At 53.4% G+C, this 20,191-nt stretch overlaps 1 long non-coding RNA gene across 1 annotated transcript; it reads right to left on the bottom strand.

Annotated features, from left to right (window-relative positions):
* Positions 1-5: 5 nt before the first annotated feature.
* LOC128016819 (uncharacterized) lies at positions 6-2,015 on the bottom strand. The gene is made up of 3 exons (XR_008184290.1): positions 1,482-2,015; positions 644-802; positions 6-546 (listed from the first exon to the last, which is right to left on the bottom strand). It is a non-coding gene; the product is annotated as an uncharacterized LOC128016819 (long non-coding RNA).
* Positions 2,016-20,191: the final 18,176 nt, after the last annotated feature.

Genomic DNA, 20,191 nt, shown 5'->3' with positions numbered 1-20,191 from the left:
TTTTTTTTTTAACATCCACAGGTTTTGGTGAGCAAATAGAAACACTTTTACCAGTTTTCTCAATACATATTAAAGCAGGCAGTTATATTTAATTGGCTTTTACATATTTGGTCCCAAAAAGTTACAAATAATTATAAATACAGGTAATTACATCTTATTTTGGTACACAATCATTGGCAACAACATCATGTATAAAATGCAGAAATGGGATATAAATTAAGAATACAAACAGTAATATGATTACATTAGGGTCACACGTGTTTTTTTGTTCAGCTGAAGTAATAAACATAATTTTTGAGGTAGGCTGCTTATAAAATGGATCTGCTGCACAAGACATTTTTGTGTTGGTATTTGAGGTTGGTATGTTCTAAATAAATCAGAAACAAGTCATACCTCCTTTATAAATGCACATGTGTGTGTATTTGACAGAGCAGAGCTGTGGGTAATGGTAATTCGTGTGCGTGTCTATAATGTGGGTCCTGTAGGCAGGAGATTCTCTGGCTCCTCACACCCAGCTGAAACTAGAGGATACAGAGCCTCACTGGCCTGAAAGGAACACAAAAGTTACAAGAGCATTATAAATCCCCACATATAACTAACATCCAGTACTTCCACATCCTCAATGCAGTGATATTTACAGCACCTGCTCCAGGCCAGAAGAACGTCAGTGTTCCAGCGCTCAAGTCCAGCAAAACCCCAAGGACTGTATTTCTTTCATAAGAAGGCTCTGTGTATTTGTGCCTCCCTCTGTTATGCCAGATGAAGCCTTTATATGACAGCTCCCAACTCTCGCTGTCGATGCCTTTGATAAACAATAACAATACAATAAACACCGTTAAAATGATTCAAAGAAAAGCATTGTGTGCTTTCATATGGTCTGCTTGTTCTGTGCGCTTCCTCCCTTGTTAATCCATGTGGTGTTGATAATTCAAATTCCTGTTTGAGAATTAGATGATGTTATTTCATTTTTAGGTTGTCATTGTCAAGTAAGATCCACATGGTCTGTGCTGAGCTGGGCTGGGCTGATTTGAGAGATGAATAGGAGTATTTATAAGAGGAACATGACTGTGCTCACCTATCAGGTTAACAAACTTTTTATCCCCTTTTTTGGGTAACGACCCCCACCATTACAGAGCTTCCATATGGAGGCTCCAGGAACTCAATCTCTCAGTAATGCTCACCATGAGAGAAACCTTGCACACAAATATGTGTTATTCTGTAGTTATGAATCAATTATTATCAGAAAATTACACCACAACACATGATAGTTATCCTAAAAGCAATACTCTACTGGAACATTATTAAAGCCTTACTGACATTATAATTGCTACAAATTTACTTGAACCATGCGTGTTGCAAAGGAAACTAGCACTTCATGTCCAACTTATTATTACTGAACGTCTATACTCCTAAAACAGTATCAGCTTGATTAAATGTGAGATTGTACTTGAATAATAAAACTAGCGGACTTGAGATCTCACCTTTGGTGCCTCTGACCCCTGCAGTACCCTGACTGTCCAGCAGAGGGTGGAAATACACAGCTTGTCGGCACAGAGACAGATGAGCATCAGGAGATTTACTGTCCGGATCCCACTCCCAACTCTCACAGGTGTGACCAACATTTGCTCTCTACAGCACACAGCATATCAATGACTGTACAGTAAAAAAACAAACAAAAAAAAGTTTTAGCTATCCAATGTCCCCATTGCTACAGGCAATGATGGGGTGGGTGCCATCAATTGATAGTCCGAAGTTACATATTATAGACGACGAGTGTACCATGCCGACTATTTTTCAATCTTTCATCTTTCAAAACGCGGAGACAACTCAGAAGGGTACACATCTACTGTACATACAGGACTTACCAAATGTACGCTTAACGTTACTTACGTAAAACTTTCTTTTGAGCACTTAAAATCCGCTTTTAAAAAGGAATAAAGACTGCAGTCAAATTTACATATAGGTGTTACGATAGCTGGAAGAGAGATAAACATTTCACAACTGCTGTCAAAACAACCGTTCCCTTATCGAGTCGGTCTCTCGACATTACGTATGGGGAAATCCATTTCCTCGAAATTATGAAGTCTGATTGAATAACTCTTTTGCTTGCAAATAGCCAATGGCGCCCTCGCCCTCACCTGATTGGCTGACAGCCATCAATATAGGTGACGGTGGGCGCCAAAACCCTCAGAATCTTTTTTCTTCACTTGAGTCTGGTTTCGCCGTGGATTCACGCATACAGAGCGGAAAATTGTGGAAAATTATCCCCTCTCGCGTTCCGGTGATTTTACTTTTAAAATGTCTCTTTGCCGCATGTGTGGTGGGCCCATTGATTTCCCGGACGCACACGAGCAGTGTGTGCTGTGCCTGGGTCGGGCTCACGCAGAGGCGGCATTCGAAGGATCCGGATGTCGTGCCTGTGAGGAGCTTCCCATCAAGATCCTTCGTGCAAGGCTGGCCGTTACCCGTAACGGTGGCCCTGTATCTCCTGCCTCTCCCCCGTCCGCCGCCGTCGAGCCGCGAACCGGGAGACTGCAGAGAGCTCCGTCGACGGATTCTGTTGAGGTACTGGCGTCGGCCCAACGCCCACGCCACCCTCACGTGGAAGATCCCCTCTCATACTCTGAGGCCAGTTACCGCCCTCCACTAGAAGCGCGGGAAATGGTCTCGTTTGGATATGACGAGGACGACGCCATGTCTACTAATGCCTCAGACCCGGGAGCGTGGTCCGAGGCCCCGTCTGAAGCCGCCCCCGCCTCGCTGGATGCCGAGCTTATGGCGATCCTCACGGAGGCGGTGGCAGATATGGAATTGGAGTGGACAGCCCCCAAGGAGCTGCCGTCTAAGAGATGGATGGACGGTTCTTTCCTCGGCGCGGGCCGCCAGGCTGAAGCCCCGCAGAGACCCGCGCCTTTTTTCTCTGAGGTCCACGAGGAACTCACCCGGTCATGGCGCTCCCCTTACTCAGCCCGAGCCCATGCACAGGGGACCCAGCTGCTGACGACGGTGGAAGGGGCGGAGAAATTGGGATACGCGCGACCGCCTCCCGTCGAGGATGCTATCGCGGCCCATCTCGCGTCTTCTCCCGGCTGGAAAACCGCCTCTTTGCCTTCTAAGCCATGTCGAGCTACTGCTCACATCGCTGAGAAGGCGTACATATCTGCTGGACATGCAGCATCTGCCCTCCACACGATGGCAATCCTGCAGGTCTTCCAAACTCGGCTCCTTGGGTCCCTGGATGAGGGAAGCCCGGACCCAGAGTCGCTCAGGAAGCTGCGCACGGCGGCGGATCTCGCTCTCGCGGCGTCGAAAAAGATAGCGCAGGGAATCGGCCGCAATATGAGCAGCCTTGTGGTCCTGCATCGCCATCTGTGGCTGACGCTGTCCGGCATGCGCGATGCCGAAAAGAGGCAGTTCCTGGATGCACCGGTGAGCCCCACCGGTCTTTTCGGTGTCGCGGTGGAATCTCTGTCGGAGAAATACGCCGAGACCGTCAAGCAGTCTAAGGTGATGCCTCATCTTTTGCCGAAACGGTCTCAAGCCCCCCCTGCAGCGAGGTCCAGATCTTCTTCGGCACAGCGACAAGCGGGAAATACCAGGCGCGCGTTCCCGAGCGCGGCAGAGCGTCGTGAGCCAGAGCCACCATTCCGCCAGAGGCAGCCCAGGAAGCCCCGTTTTGGTCCGAAACCGGCCTCTAGCAGCCAAGGGCGCCCGGCTGGCAAGAAGGAGCAGCGTTCCTGATGCTCGTGCCAGGGGGAAGAGAGCGCGGGACGTGTTCGTCGGACCCGCGGCGAAAAGGGCGTGTTCCCGCCCAGAGTTCGTCAAAGATGTGAATGTTGTGAGAATGAAACCGCTATGTTCTGTTTCAATAAACATGCATTACATGCCTCAGCAAAAGAGCTTTCTTCCTCCCTCTACTATTACCCGCTACATAAGCGAAGCCTCTCCTCCGAGAGACGCTTCGCAAAGCGGAAGCTCGGGGAAACCCGAGGAGGTGACTATGTATGTTCCCGTGCAAGAAGCCGCGAACGAGTCACCTGCCACTCATATAGCGGTCAACGCTTCCCCAGTGGCTGGCGCGCACGCCCCGCCGCAGCATGCATTAATACCCTCCGTATTGAGTCATCTCAGCGCGTGGGCGACGCTCCCCGCGGCATCTTATTGGGTGATCAACACGATAAAACGCGGCTATACGCTCCAGTTCGCTCGCAGACCACCCCGCTTCGGCGGTGTGATTATGACAGAAGTGTCAGAACAGAGCGCCCCGCTGCTACGAGCAGAAATATCCTCTCTCCTGGCCAAACAAGCAGTAGAGATAGTGCCCGTGGAACGGAGAAATTCCGGTTTCTACAGCCGTTATTTTCTAGTTCCGAAAAAGGACGGAGGTATGCGCCCCATCTTAGACCTGAGATTACTGAACAAAGCGCTCGCGAAACGCACGTTCAAGATGATAACTGTGAAGCAGATCCTCGCGCACATTCAGCCCGACGATTACTTCATTGCAGTGGATCTAAAGGATGCTTACTTCCACATCCAGATAGCCCCACATCACAGGCGCTTCCTGCGTTTTGCATTCGAGGGTGTGGCGTACCAGTTCAAAGTGTTGCCGTTTGGGCTCGCTTTGGCTCCCCGTGTATTTACAATATGCATGAATACAGCGCTCGCTCCCCTGAAGCTCAGTGGAATGCGCATACTGAATTATCTCGACGACTGGTTAGTCATCGCACGGTCGAGAAGCGCTCTCGAGGAACACAAACACAGACTCCTCGCCCATCTGACAGGTTTGGGGCTGTCTGTGAACATTCAGAAGAGCACACTGCAGCCGCGCCAATATATCACATTCCTGGGTATGATACTGGACTCGCGCTCTATGACCGCGAAGCTGTCAGAGCCGAGAATCCAGTCGATTCAAAATACACTAGCCCTCTTCGTTCAAGGCAGAGCTATCCCCTTAAGAACGTTTCAGAGGTTGCTCGGTCTGATGGCGGCCGCAGCCTCCGTCTGCAGACTGGGCTTGTTACACATGAGACCGCTTCAACACTGGTTACAGAGCCGAGTGAAGCCGCAGGCGTGGAGAGCGGGAACGGAACGCCTTATCATAACGCGTTCATGTCTCGAGACTCTGGCGCCTTGGTTCGGCACGACCATATTCGAGCAGGGTGCTGCTATGGGCAGAGTGGTCAGACGTGTAGTGGTCACTACGGATGCTTCACTATCAGGCTGGGGAGCCCTATGCGATGGCAGACCAGCATTCGGTACGTGGACAGGGGACCAGACGCGCTGGCATATAAACTGCTTGGAGATGGAAGCGGTTCATCTAGCGCTGCAGAGTTTCCTTCCGTTTGTGAAACACCGTCATGTTCTCATCAGAACGGACAACACGGCGGTGGTGGCGTACATCAATCGCCAGGGAGGTTTGCGTTCGCGATCCCTGCAGGGATTAGCGAGACAGCTGCTGTTATGGACGGACAGGGTACTTCTGTCGATTCGAGCAGTGCACGTACCGGGCAGTTTGAATTGCGGCGCGGACATGCTGTCCAGGGACGGCATTGTACACGGAGAATGGAGGCTCCATCCGCAAACGATAAATATGATCTGGAATCTGTTTGGCAAAGCGGAGATCGACCTCTTTGCGTCGCAAGAGAACGCCCACTGCCCTCTGTACTTCTCGCTGACAGCATCCCCCCTGGGGGGAGACGCGCTGTCGAGCCGCTGGCCAAAGGGACGGAAGTATGGTTTTCCCCCAGTCAAGTTAATGCCGCTGGTGCTGCAGAAGATCAGGGAGGAGAGATGTGCGTTGATCCTGGTAGCACCCAAATGGCCCAACCAGCCGTGGTTCCCGGAACTGGTGAACATGTCGCGGCTTCCCCCGTGGCGGATCCCGCCGAGAAGGGACCTCTTATCCCAGGCGAGGGGCACCATATGGCACCCCAACCCAGAGCTTTGGGATCTGCATGTGTGGCAGATCAGCGTGGAGTATATCAGCGAGTGCTGCAGACAATAGCAGAGGCTAGAGCCCCTTCGACGAGGCGTTTATACACTCTGAAGTGGAAAGTATTTGCTAACTGGTGTGTTGACAAAAATGAGGACCCCAGGAGTTGCGATATCTCCATTATTCTGACCTTCCTACAGGAACGTCTGGATGCTGGCAGTACCCCATCTACAGTGAAAGTCTACGTGGCCGCTATCGCTGTTTTTCGTGACTTGCTAGACGGCCATTCAGTGGGGAGGCACCCCCTGATAACGAGCTTTCTTCGGGGAGCTAGGCGGCTTAATCCACCCCGCCTTCGTCAGATGCCGGTCTGGGACCTGTCATTAGTGCTTAGTGCGCTGTCCAACCCACCTTTTGAACCAGCCGAGTTAAGCGACCTTAAAGTGCTCTCATTTAAGACGGCGCTACTGCTCGCGCTAGCTTGCGGGAAACGAGTGGGAGACTTGCATGCCCTGTCAGTGAACAGCGCGTGTATGCAGTTTGGACCGGACGATTGTATGGTCAGACTTTTACCCAAACGCGGTTATTCGCCTAAAGTGCTCTCAACGCCGTTCAGAGCTCAGATAGTTACAATTCAAGCATTTTGCCCCGAGGAGGACAGTAATTCAGTGTCTCAGAAGTGCGCTTTGTGCCCCGTGCGTGCCCTGCGTGCATATGTGAACAGAACTAGCCAGTTTCGAACTTCAGAGCAGCTTTTCGTCTGCTACGCGGGTGCCAAGAAGGGCAGCGCGCTGTCGAAGCAGAGGCTATCACACTGGATAGTGGAGGCTGTGCGACTAGCTTATGCTTCCCGGGGAACCGCCTGCCCAATCGGGGTGCACGCCCACTCCACAAGGAGTTTGGCGTCGTCATGGGGTTGGGCGAAAGGTATGTCTATTCAGGACATTTGTTTCGCAGCGGGCTGGTCGTCTCGCAACACGTTTGCGAGATTCTATAATCTGGACATTCCCTCGTTCGCATCACATGTGCTGTCAGTGCAGGAGGAGGGAGTTGAGCAGTCTTTGGACTAAACTATGGGCACGCCCTACCTAGCGCGTGCACTAGCCGTGGTTCTTTCTACCAGGTCAGCGTCAGTTATTGTTGTAATAGCTGCGGTTGAGGTATTCATTCACTATCTAATGTGGTCCCTTTATTATGCCCGCATTATAAGCCGGCAGTGTATTCCCAAGCACCAACATATTGCTGCATTTTCCCCATATCACACCAGTTTTGCTTATCTGGGTGCACTGGATTACGATGGTGTAAGAGCTGATTTGGCTCTGTGCCAAGAGGTGTTTCAACCAGGTCCGGTACCCTACCTAGAGCTAACGCGCTGTAAGAGCTAGTGCTTATGCTCTTCTGTGGCTCGATGCGAGCTGGGCCGGACAGTATTTCCCACACGGCGGGGGTTTTATTGTTCCCCATACGTAATGTCGAGAGACCGACTCGATAAGGGAACGTCCCCGGTTACTCACGTAACCTTAGTTCCCTGAGAGGAGGGAACGAGACATTACGTAACCTGCCGTGTGGAAAAACCTTCCAGCCTCATTACTCTCGTTCAGTGGAAGATTCTGAGGGTTTTGGCGCCCACCGTCACCTATATTGATGGCTGTCAGCCAATCAGGTGAGGGCGAGGGCGCCATTGGCTATTTGCAAGCAAAAGAGTTATTCAATCAGACTTCATAATTTCGAGGAAATGGATTTCCCCATACGTAATGTCTCGTTCCCTCCTCTCAGGGAACTAAGGTTACGTGAGTAACCGGGGACGTTTTCATCCCAATTTGGAAGTAGGCGTGTTCATGAATTTTATGAAAATAGCCAACGCTGACGTTGCTTGGTAGCCTTCCAGTAACACACCCTAATTAATATTTATAAGCCAAGTCAAGCTCATGAATATTCATTAGCTAGTGCAACTCCAAGGTTCCCTTATCGAGTCGGTCTCTCGACATTACGTATGGGGAAATCCATTTCCTCGAAATTATGAAGTCTGATTGAATAACTCTTTTGCTTGCAAATAGCCAATGGCGCCCTCGCCCTCACCTGATTGGCTGACAGCCATCAATATAGGTGACGGTGGGCGCCAAAACCCTCAGAATCTTTTTTCTTCACTTGAGTCTGGTTTCGCCGTGGATTCACGCATACAGAGCGGAAAATTGTGGAAAATTATCCCCTCTCGCGTTCCGGTGATTTTACTTTTAAAATGTCTCTTTGCCGCATGTGTGGTGGGCCCATTGATTTCCCGGACGCACACGAGCAGTGTGTGCTGTGCCTGGGTCGGGCTCACGCAGAGGCGGCATTCGAAGGATCCGGATGTCGTGCCTGTGAGGAGCTTCCCATCAAGATCCTTCGTGCAAGGCTGGCCGTTACCCGTAACGGTGGCCCTGTATCTCCTGCCTCTCCCCCGTCCGCCGCCGTCGAGCCGCGAACCGGGAGACTGCAGAGAGCTCCGTCGACGGATTCTGTCGAGGTACTGGCGTCGGCCCAACGCCCACGCCACCCTCACGTGGAAGATCCCCTCTCATACTCTGAGGCCAGTTACCGCCCTCCACTAGAAGCGCGGGAAATGGTCTCGTTTGGATATGACGAGGACGACGCCATGTCTACTAATGCCTCAGACCCGGGAGCGTGGTCCGAGGCCCCGTCTGAAGCCGCCCCCCGCCTCGCTGGATGCCGAGCTTATGGCGATCCTCACGGAGGCGGTGGCAGATATGGAATTGGAGTGGACAGCCCCCAAGGAGCTGCCGTCTAAGAGATGGATGGACGGTTCTTTCCTCGGCGCGGGCCGCCAGGCTGAAGCCCCGCAGAGACCCGCGCCTTTTTTCTCTGAGGTCCACGAGGAACTCACCCGGTCATGGCGCTCCCCTTACTCAGCCCGAGCCCATGCACAGGGGACCCAGCTGCTGACGACGGTGGAAGGGGCGGAGAAATTGGGATACGCGCGACCGCCTCCCGTCGAGGATGCTATCGCGGCCCATCTCGCGTCTTCTCCCGGCTGGAAAACCGCCTCTTTGCCTTCTAAGCCATGTCGAGCTACTGCTCACATCGCTGAGAAGGCGTACATATCTGCTGGACATGCAGCATCTGCCCTCCACACGATGGCAATCCTGCAGGTCTTCCAAACTCGGCTCCTTGGGTCCCTGGATGAGGGAAGCCCGGACCCAGAGTCGCTCAGGAAGCTGCGCACGGCGGCGGATCTCGCTCTCGCGGCGTCGAAAAAGATAGCGCAGGGAATCGGCCGCAATATGAGCAGCCTTGTGGTCCTGCATCGCCATCTGTGGCTGACGCTGTCCGGCATGCGCGATGCCGAAAAGAGGCAGTTCCTGGATGCACCGGTGAGCCCCACCGGTCTTTTCGGTGTCGCGGTGGAATCTCTGTCGGAGAAATACGCCGAGACCGTCAAGCAGTCTAAGGTGATGCCTCATCTTTTGCCGAAACGGTCTCAAGCCCCCCCTGCAGCGAGGTCCAGATCTTCTTCGGCACAGCGACAAGCGGGAAATACCAGGCGCGCGTTCCCGAGCGCGGCAGAGCGTCGTGAGCCAGAGCCACCATTCCGCCAGAGGCAGCCCAGGAAGCCCCGTTTTGGTCCGAAACCGGCCTCTAGCAGCCAAGGGCGCCCGGCTGGCAAGAAGGAGCAGCGTTCCTGATGCTCGTGCCAGGGGGAAGAGAGCGCGGGACGTGTTCGTCGGACCCGCGGCGAAAAGGGCGTGTTCCCGCCCAGAGTTCGTCAAAGATGTGAATGTTGTGAGAATGAAACCGCTATGTTCTGTTTCAATAAACATGCATTACATGCCTCAGCAAAAGAGCTTTCTTCCTCCCTCTACTATTACCCGCTACATAAGCGAAGCCTCTCCTCCGAGAGACGCTTCGCAAAGCGGAAGCTCGGGGAAACCCGAGGAGGTGACTATGTATGTTCCCGTGCAAGAAGCCGCGAACGAGTCACCTGCCACTCATATAGCGGTCAACGCTTCCCCAGTGGCTGGCGCGCACGCCCCGCCGCAGCATGCATTAATACCCTCCGTATTGAGTCATCTCAGCGCGTGGGCGACGCTCCCCGCGGCATCTTATTGGGTGATCAACACGATAAAACGCGGCTATACGCTCCAGTTCGCTCGCAGACCACCCCGCTTCGGCGGTGTGATTATGACAGAAGTGTCAGAACAGAGCGCCCCGCTGCTACGAGCAGAAATATCCTCTCTCCTGGCCAAACAAGCAGTAGAGATAGTGCCCGTGGAACGGAGAAATTCCGGTTTCTACAGCCGTTATTTTCTAGTTCCGAAAAAGGACGGAGGTATGCGCCCCATCTTAGACCTGAGATTACTGAACAAAGCGCTCGCGAAACGCACGTTCAAGATGATAACTGTGAAGCAGATCCTCGCGCACATTCAGCCCGACGATTACTTCATTGCAGTGGATCTAAAGGATGCTTACTTCCACATCCAGATAGCCCCACATCACAGGCGCTTCCTGCGTTTTGCATTCGAGGGTGTGGCGTACCAGTTCAAAGTGTTGCCGTTTGGGCTCGCTTTGGCTCCCCGTGTATTTACAATATGCATGAATACAGCGCTCGCTCCCCTGAAGCTCAGTGGAATGCGCATACTGAATTATCTCGACGACTGGTTAGTCATCGCACGGTCGAGAAGCGCTCTCGAGGAACACAAACACAGACTCCTCGCCCATCTGACAGGTTTGGGGCTGTCTGTGAACATTCAGAAGAGCACACTGCAGCCGCGCCAATATATCACATTCCTGGGTATGATACTGGACTCGCGCTCTATGACCGCGAAGCTGTCAGAGCCGAGAATCCAGTCGATTCAAAATACACTAGCCCTCTTCGTTCAAGGCAGAGCTATCCCCTTAAGAACGTTTCAGAGGTTGCTCGGTCTGATGGCGGCCGCAGCCTCCGTCTGCAGACTGGGCTTGTTACACATGAGACCGCTTCAACACTGGTTACAGAGCCGAGTGAAGCCGCGGGCGTGGAGAGCGGGAACGGAACGCCTTATCATAACGCGTTCATGTCTCGAGACTCTGGCGCCTTGGTTCGGCACGACCATATTCGAGCAGGGTGCTGCTATGGGCAGAGTGGTCAGACGTGTAGTGGTCACTACGGATGCTTCACTATCAGGCTGGGGAGCCCTATGCGATGGCAGACCAGCATTCGGTACGTGGACAGGGGACCAGACGCGCTGGCATATAAACTGCTTGGAGATGGAAGCGGTTCATCTAGCGCTGCAGAGTTTCCTTCCGTTTGTGAAACACCGTCATGTTCTCATCAGAACGGACAACACGGCGGTGGTGGCGTACATCAATCGCCAGGGAGGTTTGCGTTCGCGATCCCTGCAGGGATTAGCGAGACAGCTGCTGTTATGGACGGACAGGGTACTTCTGTCGATTCGAGCAGTGCACGTACCGGGCAGTTTGAATTGCGGCGCGGACATGCTGTCCAGGGACGGCATTGTACACGGAGAATGGAGGCTCCATCCGCAAACGATAAATATGATCTGGAATCTGTTTGGCAAAGCGGAGATCGACCTCTTTGCGTCGCAAGAGAACGCCCACTGCCCTCTGTACTTCTCGCTGACAGCATCCCCCCTGGGGGGAGACGCGCTGTCGAGCCGCTGGCCAAAGGGACGGAAGTATGGTTTTCCCCCAGTCAAGTTAATGCCGCTGGTGCTGCAGAAGATCAGGGAGGAGAGATGTGCGTTGATCCTGGTAGCACCCAAATGGCCCAACCAGCCGTGGTTCCCGGAACTGGTGAACATGTCGCGGCTTCCCCCGTGGCGGATCCCGCCGAGAAGGGACCTCTTATCCCAGGCGAGGGGCACCATATGGCACCCCAACCCAGAGCTTTGGGATCTGCATGTGTGGCAGATCAGCGTGGAGTATATCAGCGAGTGCTGCAGACAATAGCAGAGGCTAGAGCCCCTTCGACGAGGCGTTTATACACTCTGAAGTGGAAAGTATTTGCTAACTGGTGTGTTGACAAAAATGAGGACCCCAGGAGTTGCGATATCTCCATTATTCTGACCTTCCTACAGGAACGTCTGGATGCTGGCAGTACCCCATCTACAGTGAAAGTCTACGTGGCCGCTATCGCCGTTTTTCGTGACTTGCTAGACGGCCATTCAGTGGGGAGGCACCCCCTGATAACGAGCTTTCTTCGGGGAGCTAGGCGGCTTAATCCACCCCGCCTTCGTCAGATGCCGGTCTGGGACCTGTCATTAGTGCTTAGTGCGCTGTCCAACCCACCTTTTGAACCAGCCGAGTTAAGCGACCTTAAAGTGCTCTCATTTAAGACGGCGCTACTGCTCGCGCTAGCTTGCGGGAAACGAGTGGGAGACTTGCATGCCCTGTCAGTGAACAGCGCGTGTATGCAGTTTGGACCGGACGATTGTATGGTCAGACTTTTACCCAAACGCGGTTATTCGCCTAAAGTGCTCTCAACGCCGTTCAGAGCTCAGATAGTTACAATTCAAGCATTTTGCCCCGAGGAGGACAGTAATTCAGTGTCTCAGAAGTGCGCTTTGTGCCCCGTGCGTGCCCTGCGTGCATATGTGAACAGAACTAGCCAGTTTCGAACTTCAGAGCAGCTTTTCGTCTGCTACGCGGGTGCCAAGAAGGGCAGCGCGCTGTCGAAGCAGAGGCTATCACACTGGATAGTGGAGGCTGTGCGACTAGCTTATGCTTCCCGGGGAACCGCCTGCCCAATCGGGGTGCACGCCCACTCCACAAGGAGTTTGGCGTCGTCATGGGGTTGGGCGAAAGGTATGTCTATTCAGGACATTTGTTTCGCAGCGGGCTGGTCGTCTCGCAACACGTTTGCGAGATTCTATAATCTGGACATTCCCTCGTTCGCATCACATGTGCTGTCAGTGCAGGAGGAGGGAGTTGAGCAGTCTTTGGACTAAACTATGGGCACGCCCTACCTAGCGCGTGCACTAGCCGTGGTTCTTTCTACCAGGTCAGCGTCAGTTATTGTTGTAATAGCTGCGGTTGAGGTATTCATTCACTATCTAATGTGGTCCCTTTATTATGCCCGCATTATAAGCCGGCAGTGTATTCCCAAGCACCAACATATTGCTGCATTTTCCCCATATCACACCAGTTTTGCTTATCTGGGTGCACTGGATTACGATGGTGTAAGAGCTGATTTGGCTCTGTGCCAAGAGGTGTTTCAACCAGGTCCGGTACCCTACCTAGAGCTAACGCGCTGTAAGAGCTAGTGCTTATGCTCTTCTGTGGCTCGATGCGAGCTGGGCCGGACAGTATTTCCCACACGGCGGGGGTTTTATTGTTCCCCATACGTAATGTCGAGAGACCGACTCGATAAGGGAACGTCCCCGGTTACTCACGTAACCTTAGTTCCCTGAGAGGAGGGAACGAGACATTACGTAACCTGCCGTGTGGAAAAACCTTCCAGCCTCATTACTCTCGTTCAGTGGAAGATTCTGAGGGTTTTGGCGCCCACCGTCACCTATATTGATGGCTGTCAGCCAATCAGGTGAGGGCGAGGGCGCCATTGGCTATTTGCAAGCAAAAGAGTTATTCAATCAGACTTCATAATTTCGAGGAAATGGATTTCCCCATACGTAATGTCTCGTTCCCTCCTCTCAGGGAACTAAGGTTACGTGAGTAACCGGGGACGTTTTCATCCCAATTTGGAAGTAGGCGTGTTCATGAATTTTATGAAAATAGCCAACGCTGACGTTGCTTGGTAGCCTTCCAGTAACACACCCTAATTAATATTTATAAGCCAAGTCAAGCTCATGAATATTCATTAGCTAGTGCAACTCCAAGGTTCCCTTATCGAGTCGGTCTCTCGACATTACGTATGGGGAAATCCATTTCCTCGAAATTATGAAGTCTGATTGAATAACTCTTTTGCTTGCAAATAGCCAATGGCGCCCTCGCCCTCACCTGATTGGCTGACAGCCATCAATATAGGTGACGGTGGGCGCCAAAACCCTCAGAATCTTTTTTCTTCACTTGAGTCTGGTTTCGCCGTGGATTCACGCATACAGAGCGGAAAATTGTGGAAAATTATCCCCTCTCGCGTTCCGGTGATTTTACTTTTAAAATGTCTCTTTGCCGCATGTGTGGTGGGCCCATTGATTTCCCGGACGCACACGAGCAGTGTGTGCTGTGCCTGGGTCGGGCTCACGCAGAGGCGGCATTCGAAGGATCCGGATGTCGTGCCTGTGAGGAGCTTCCCATCAAGATCCTTCGTGCAAGGCTGGCCGTTACCCGTAACGGTGGCCCTGTATCTCCTGCCTCTCCCCCGTCCGCCGCCGTCGAGCCGCGAACCGGGAGACTGCAGAGAGCTCCGTCGACGGATTCTGTCGAGGTACTGGCGTCGGCCCAACGCCCACGCCACCCTCACGTGGAAGATCCCCTCTCATACTCTGAGGCCAGTTACCGCCCTCCACTAGAAGCGCGGGAAATGGTCTCCTTTGGATATGACGAGGACGACGCCATGTCTACTAATGCCTCAGACCCGGGAGCGTGGTCCGAGGCCCCGTCTGAAGCCGCCCCCGCCTCGCTGGATGCCGAGCTTATGGCGATCCTCACGGAGGCGGTGGCAGATATGGAATTGGAGTGGACAGCCCCCAAGGAGCTGCCGTCTAAGAGATGGATGGACGGTTCTTTCCTCGGCGCGGGCCGCCAGGCTGAAGCCCCGCAGAGACCCGCGCCTTTTTTCTCTGAGGTCCACGAGGAACTCACCCGGTCATGGCGCTCCCCTTACTCAGCCCGAGCCCATGCACAGGGGACCCAGCTGCTGACGACGGTGGAAGGGGCGGAGAAATTGGGATACGCGCGACCGCCTCCCGTCGAGGATGCTATCGCGGCCCATCTCGCGTCTTCTCCCGGCTGGAAAACCGCCTCTTTGCCTTCTAAGCCATGTCGAGCTACTGCTCACATCGCTGAGAAGGCGTACATATCTGCTGGACATGCAGCATCTGCCCTCCACACGATGGCAATCCTGCAGGTCTTCCAAACTCGGCTCCTTGGGTCCCTGGATGAGGGAAGCCCGGACCCAGAGTCGCTCAGGAAGCTGCGCACGGCGGCGGATCTCGCTCTCGCGGCGTCGAAAAAGATAGCGCAGGGAATCGGCCGCAATATGAGCAGCCTTGTGGTCCTGCATCGCCATCTGTGGCTGACGCTGTCCGGCATGCGCGATGCCGAAAAGAGGCAGTTCCTGGATGCACCGGTGAGCCCCACCGGTCTTTTCGGTGTCGCGGTGGAATCTCTGTCGGAGAAATACGCCGAGACCGTCAAGCAGTCTAAGGTGATGCCTCATCTTTTGCCGAAACGGTCTCAAGCCCCCCCTGCAGCGAGGTCCAGATCTTCTTCGGCACAGCGACAAGCGGGAAATACCAGGCGCGCGTTCCCGAGCGCGGCAGAGCGTCGTGAGCCAGAGCCACCATTCCGCCAGAGGCAGCCCAGGAAGCCCCGTTTTGGTCCGAAACCGGCCTCTAGCAGCCAAGGGCGCCCGGCTGGCAAGAAGGAGCAGCGTTCCTGATGCTCGTGCCAGGGGGAAGAGAGCGCGGGACGTGTTCGTCGGACCCGCGGCGAAAAGGGCGTGTTCCCGCCCAGAGTTCGTCAAAGATGTGAATGTTGTGAGAATGAAACCGCTATGTTCTGTTTCAATAAACATGCATTACATGCCTCAGCAAAAGAGCTTTCTTCCTCCCTCTACTATTACCCGCTACATAAGCGAAGCCTCTCCTCCGAGAGACGCTTCGCAAAGCGGAAGCTCGGGGAAACCCGAGGAGGTGACTATGTATGTTCCCGTGCAAGAAGCCGCGAACGAGTCACCTGCCACTCATATAGCGGTCAACGCTTCCCCAGTGGCTGGCGCGCACGCCCCGCCGCAGCATGCATTAATACCCTCCGTATTGAGTCATCTCAGCGCGTGGGCGACACTCCCCGCGGCATCTTATTGGGTGATCAACACGATAAAACGCGGCTATACGCTCCAGTTCGCTCGCAGACCACCCCGCTTCGGCGGTGTGATTATGACAGAAGTGTCAGAACAGAGCGCCCCGCTGCTACGAGCAGAAATATCCTCTCTCCTGGCCAAACAAGCAGTAGAGATAGTGCCCGTGGAACGGAGAAATTCCGGTTTCTACAGCCGTTATTTTCTAGTTCCGAAAAAGGACGGAGGTATGCGCCCCATCTTAGACCTGAGATTACTGAACAAAGCGCTCGCGAAACGCACGTTCAAGATGATAACTGTGAAGCAGATCCTCGCGCACATTCAGCCCGACGATTACTTCATTGCAGTGGATCTAAAGGATGCTTACTTCCACATCCAGATAGCCCCACATCACAGGCGCTTCCTGCGTTTTGCATTCGAGGGTGTGGCGTACCAGTTCAAAGTGTTGCCGTTTGGGCTCGCTTTGGCTCCCCGTGTATTTACAATATGCATGAATACAGCGCTCGCTCCCCTGAAGCTCAGTGGAATGCGCATACTGAATTATCTCGACGACTGGTTAGTCATCGCACGGTCGAGAAGCGCTCTCGAGGAACACAAACACAGACTCCTCGCCCATCTGACAGGTTTGGGGCTGTCTGTGAACATTCAGAAGAGCACACTGCAGCCGCGCCAATATATCACATTCCTGGGTATGATACTGGACTCGCGCTCTATGACCGCGAAGCTGTCAGAGCCGAGAATCCAGTCGATTCAAAATACACTAGCCCTCTTCGTTCAAGGCAGAGCTATCCCCTTAAGAACGTTTCAGAGGTTGCTCGGTCTGATGGCGGCCGCAGCCTCCGTCTGCAGACTGGGCTTGTTACACATGAGACCGCTTCAACACTGGTTACAGAGCCGAGTGAAGCCGCGGGCGTGGAGAGCGGGAACGGAACGCCTTATCATAACGCGTTCATGTCTCGAGACTCTGGCGCCTTGGTTCGGCACGACCATATTCGAGCAGGGTGCTGCTATGGGCAGAGTGGTCAGACGTGTAGTGGTCACTACGGATGCTTCACTATCAGGCTGGGGAGCCCTATGCGATGGCAGACCAGCATTCGGTACGTGGACAGGGGACCAGACGCGCTGGCATATAAACTGCTTGGAGATGGAAGCGGTTCATCTAGCGCTGCAGAGTTTCCTTCCGTTTGTGAAACACCGTCATGTTCTCATCAGAACGGACAACACGGCGGTGGTGGCGTACATCAATCGCCAGGGAGGTTTGCGTTCGCGATCCCTGCAGGGATTAGCGAGACAGCTGCTGTTATGGACGGACAGGGTACTTCTGTCGATTCGAGCAGTGCACGTACCGGGCAGTTTGAATTGCGGCGCGGACATGCTGTCCAGGGAGGCCATTGTACACGGAGAATGGAGGCTCCATCCGCAAACGATAAATATGATCTGGAATCTGTTTGGCAAAGCGGAGATCGACCTCTTTGCGTCGCAAGAGAACGCCCACTGCCCTCTGTACTTCTCGCTGACAGCATCCCCCCTGGGGGGAGACGCGCTGTCGAGCCGCTGGCCAAAGGGACGGAAGTATGGTTTTCCCCCAGTCAAGTTAATGCCGCTGGTGCTGCAGAAGATCAGGGAGGAGAGATGTGCGTTGATCCTGGTAGCACCCAAATGGCCCAACCAGCCGTGGTTCCCGGAACTGGTGAACATGTCGCGGCTTCCCCCGTGGCGGATCCCGCCGAGAAGGGACCTCTTATCCCAGGCGAGGGGCACCATATGGCACCCCAACCCAGAGCTTTGGGATCTGCATGTGTGGCAGATCAGCGTGGAGTATATCAGCGAGTGCTGCAGACAATAGCAGAGGCTAGAGCCCCTTCGACGAGGCGTTTATACACTCTGAAGTGGAAAGTATTTGCTAACTGGTGTGTTGACAAAAATGAGGACCCCAGGAGTTGCGATATCTCCATTATTCTGACCTTCCTACAGGAACGTCTGGATGCTGGCAGTACCCCATCTACAGTGAAAGTCTACGTGGCCGCTATCGCTGTTTTTCGTGACTTGCTAGACGGCCATTCAGTGGGGAGGCACCCCCTGATAACGAGCTTTCTTCGGGGAGCTAGGCGGCTTAATCCACCCCGCCTTCGTCAGATGCCGGTCTGGGACCTGTCATTAGTGCTTAGTGCGCTGTCCAACCCACCTTTTGAACCAGCCGAGTTAAGCGACCTTAAAGTGCTCTCATTTAAGACGGCGCTACTGCTCGCGCTAGCTTGCGGGAAACGAGTGGGAGACTTGCATGCCCTGTCAGTGAACAGCGCGTGTATGCAGTTTGGACCGGACGATTGTATGGTCAGACTTTTACCCAAACGCGGTTATTCGCCTAAAGTGCTCTCAACGCCGTTCAGAGCTCAGATAGTTACAATTCAAGCATTTTGCCCCGAGGAGGACAGTAATTCAGTGTCTCAGAAGTGCGCTTTGTGCCCCGTGCGTGCCCTGCGTGCATATGTGAACAGAACTAGCCAGTTTCGAACTTCAGAGCAGCTTTTCGTCTGCTACGCGGGTGCCAAGAAGGGCAGCGCGCTGTCGAAGCAGAGGCTATCACACTGGATAGTGGAGGCTGTGCGACTAGCTTATGCTTCCCGGGGAACCGCCTGCCCAATCGGGGTGCACGCCCACTCCACAAGGAGTTTGGCGTCGTCATGGGGTTGGGCGAAAGGTATGTCTATTCAGGACATTTGTTTCGCAGCGGGCTGGTCGTCTCGCAACACGTTTGCGAGATTCTATAATCTGGACATTCCCTCGTTCGCATCACATGTGCTGTCAGTGCAGGAGGAGGGAGTTGAGCAGTCTTTGGACTAAACTATGGGCACGCCCTACCTAGCGCGTGCACTAGCCGTGGTTCTTTCTACCAGGTCAGCGTCAGTTATTGTTGTAATAGCTGCGGTTGAGGTATTCATTCACTATCTAATGTGGTCCCTTTATTATGCCCGCATTATAAGCCGGCAGTGTATTCCCAAGCACCAACATATTGCTGCATTTTCCCCATATCACACCAGTTTTGCTTATCTGGGTGCACTGGATTACGATGGTGTAAGAGCTGATTTGGCTCTGTGCCAAGAGGTGTTTCAACCAGGTCCGGTACCCTACCTAGAGCTAACGCGCTGTAAGAGCTAGTGCTTATGCTCTTCTGTGGCTCGATGCGAGCTGGGCCGGACAGTATTTCCCACACGGCGGGGGTTTTATTGTTCCCCATACGTAATGTCGAGAGACCGACTCGATAAGGGAACGTCCCCGGTTACTCACGTAACCTTAGTTCCCTGAGAGGAGGGAACGAGACATTACGTAACCTGCCGTGTGGAAAAACCTTCCAGCCTCATTACTCTCGTTCAGTGGAAGATTCTGAGGGTTTTGGCGCCCACCGTCACCTATATTGATGGCTGTCAGCCAATCAGGTGAGGGCGAGGGCGCCATTGGCTATTTGCAAGCAAAAGAGTTATTCAATCAGACTTCATAATTTCGAGGAAATGGATTTCCCCATACGTAATGTCTCGTTCCCTCCTCTCAGGGAACTAAGGTTACGTGAGTAACCGGGGACGTTTTCATCCCAATTTGGAAGTAGGCGTGTTCATGAATTTTATGAAAATAGCCAACGCTGACGTTGCTTGGTAGCCTTCCAGTAACACACCCTAATTAATATTTATAAGCCAAGTCAAGCTCATGAATATTCATTAGCTAGTGCAACTCCAAGGTTCCCTTATCGAGTCGGTCTCTCGACATTACGTATGGGGAAATCCATTTCCTCGAAATTATGAAGTCTGATTGAATAACTCTTTTGCTTGCAAATAGCCAATGGCGCCCTCGCCCTCACCTGATTGGCTGACAGCCATCAATATAGGTGACGGTGGGCGCCAAAACCCTCAGAATCTTTTTTCTTCACTTGAGTCTGGTTTCGCCGTGGATTCACGCATACAGAGCGGAAAATTGTGGAAAATTATCCCCTCTCGCGTTCCGGTGATTTTACTTTTAAAATGTCTCTTTGCCGCATGTGTGGTGGGCCCATTGATTTCCCGGACGCACACGAGCAGTGTGTGCTGTGCCTGGGTCGGGCTCACGCAGAGGCGGCATTCGAAGGATCCGGATGTCGTGCCTGTGAGGAGCTTCCCATCAAGATCCTTCGTGCAAGGCTGGCCGTTACCCGTAACGGTGGCCCTGTATCTCCTGCCTCTCCCCCGTCCGCCGCCGTCGAGCCGCGAACCGGGAGACTGCAGAGAGCTCCGTCGACGGATTCTGTCGAGGTACTG

This window comes from Carassius gibelio, chromosome A7, assembly GCF_023724105.1.
Source record: "Carassius gibelio isolate Cgi1373 ecotype wild population from Czech Republic chromosome A7, carGib1.2-hapl.c, whole genome shotgun sequence".
In the NCBI taxonomy this organism is placed as follows: Eukaryota; Metazoa; Chordata; class Actinopteri; order Cypriniformes; family Cyprinidae; genus Carassius; species Carassius gibelio.
The sequence above is the reverse complement of the archived record's forward strand: the minus strand, read 5'-3'. Positions and strand labels throughout refer to the sequence as shown.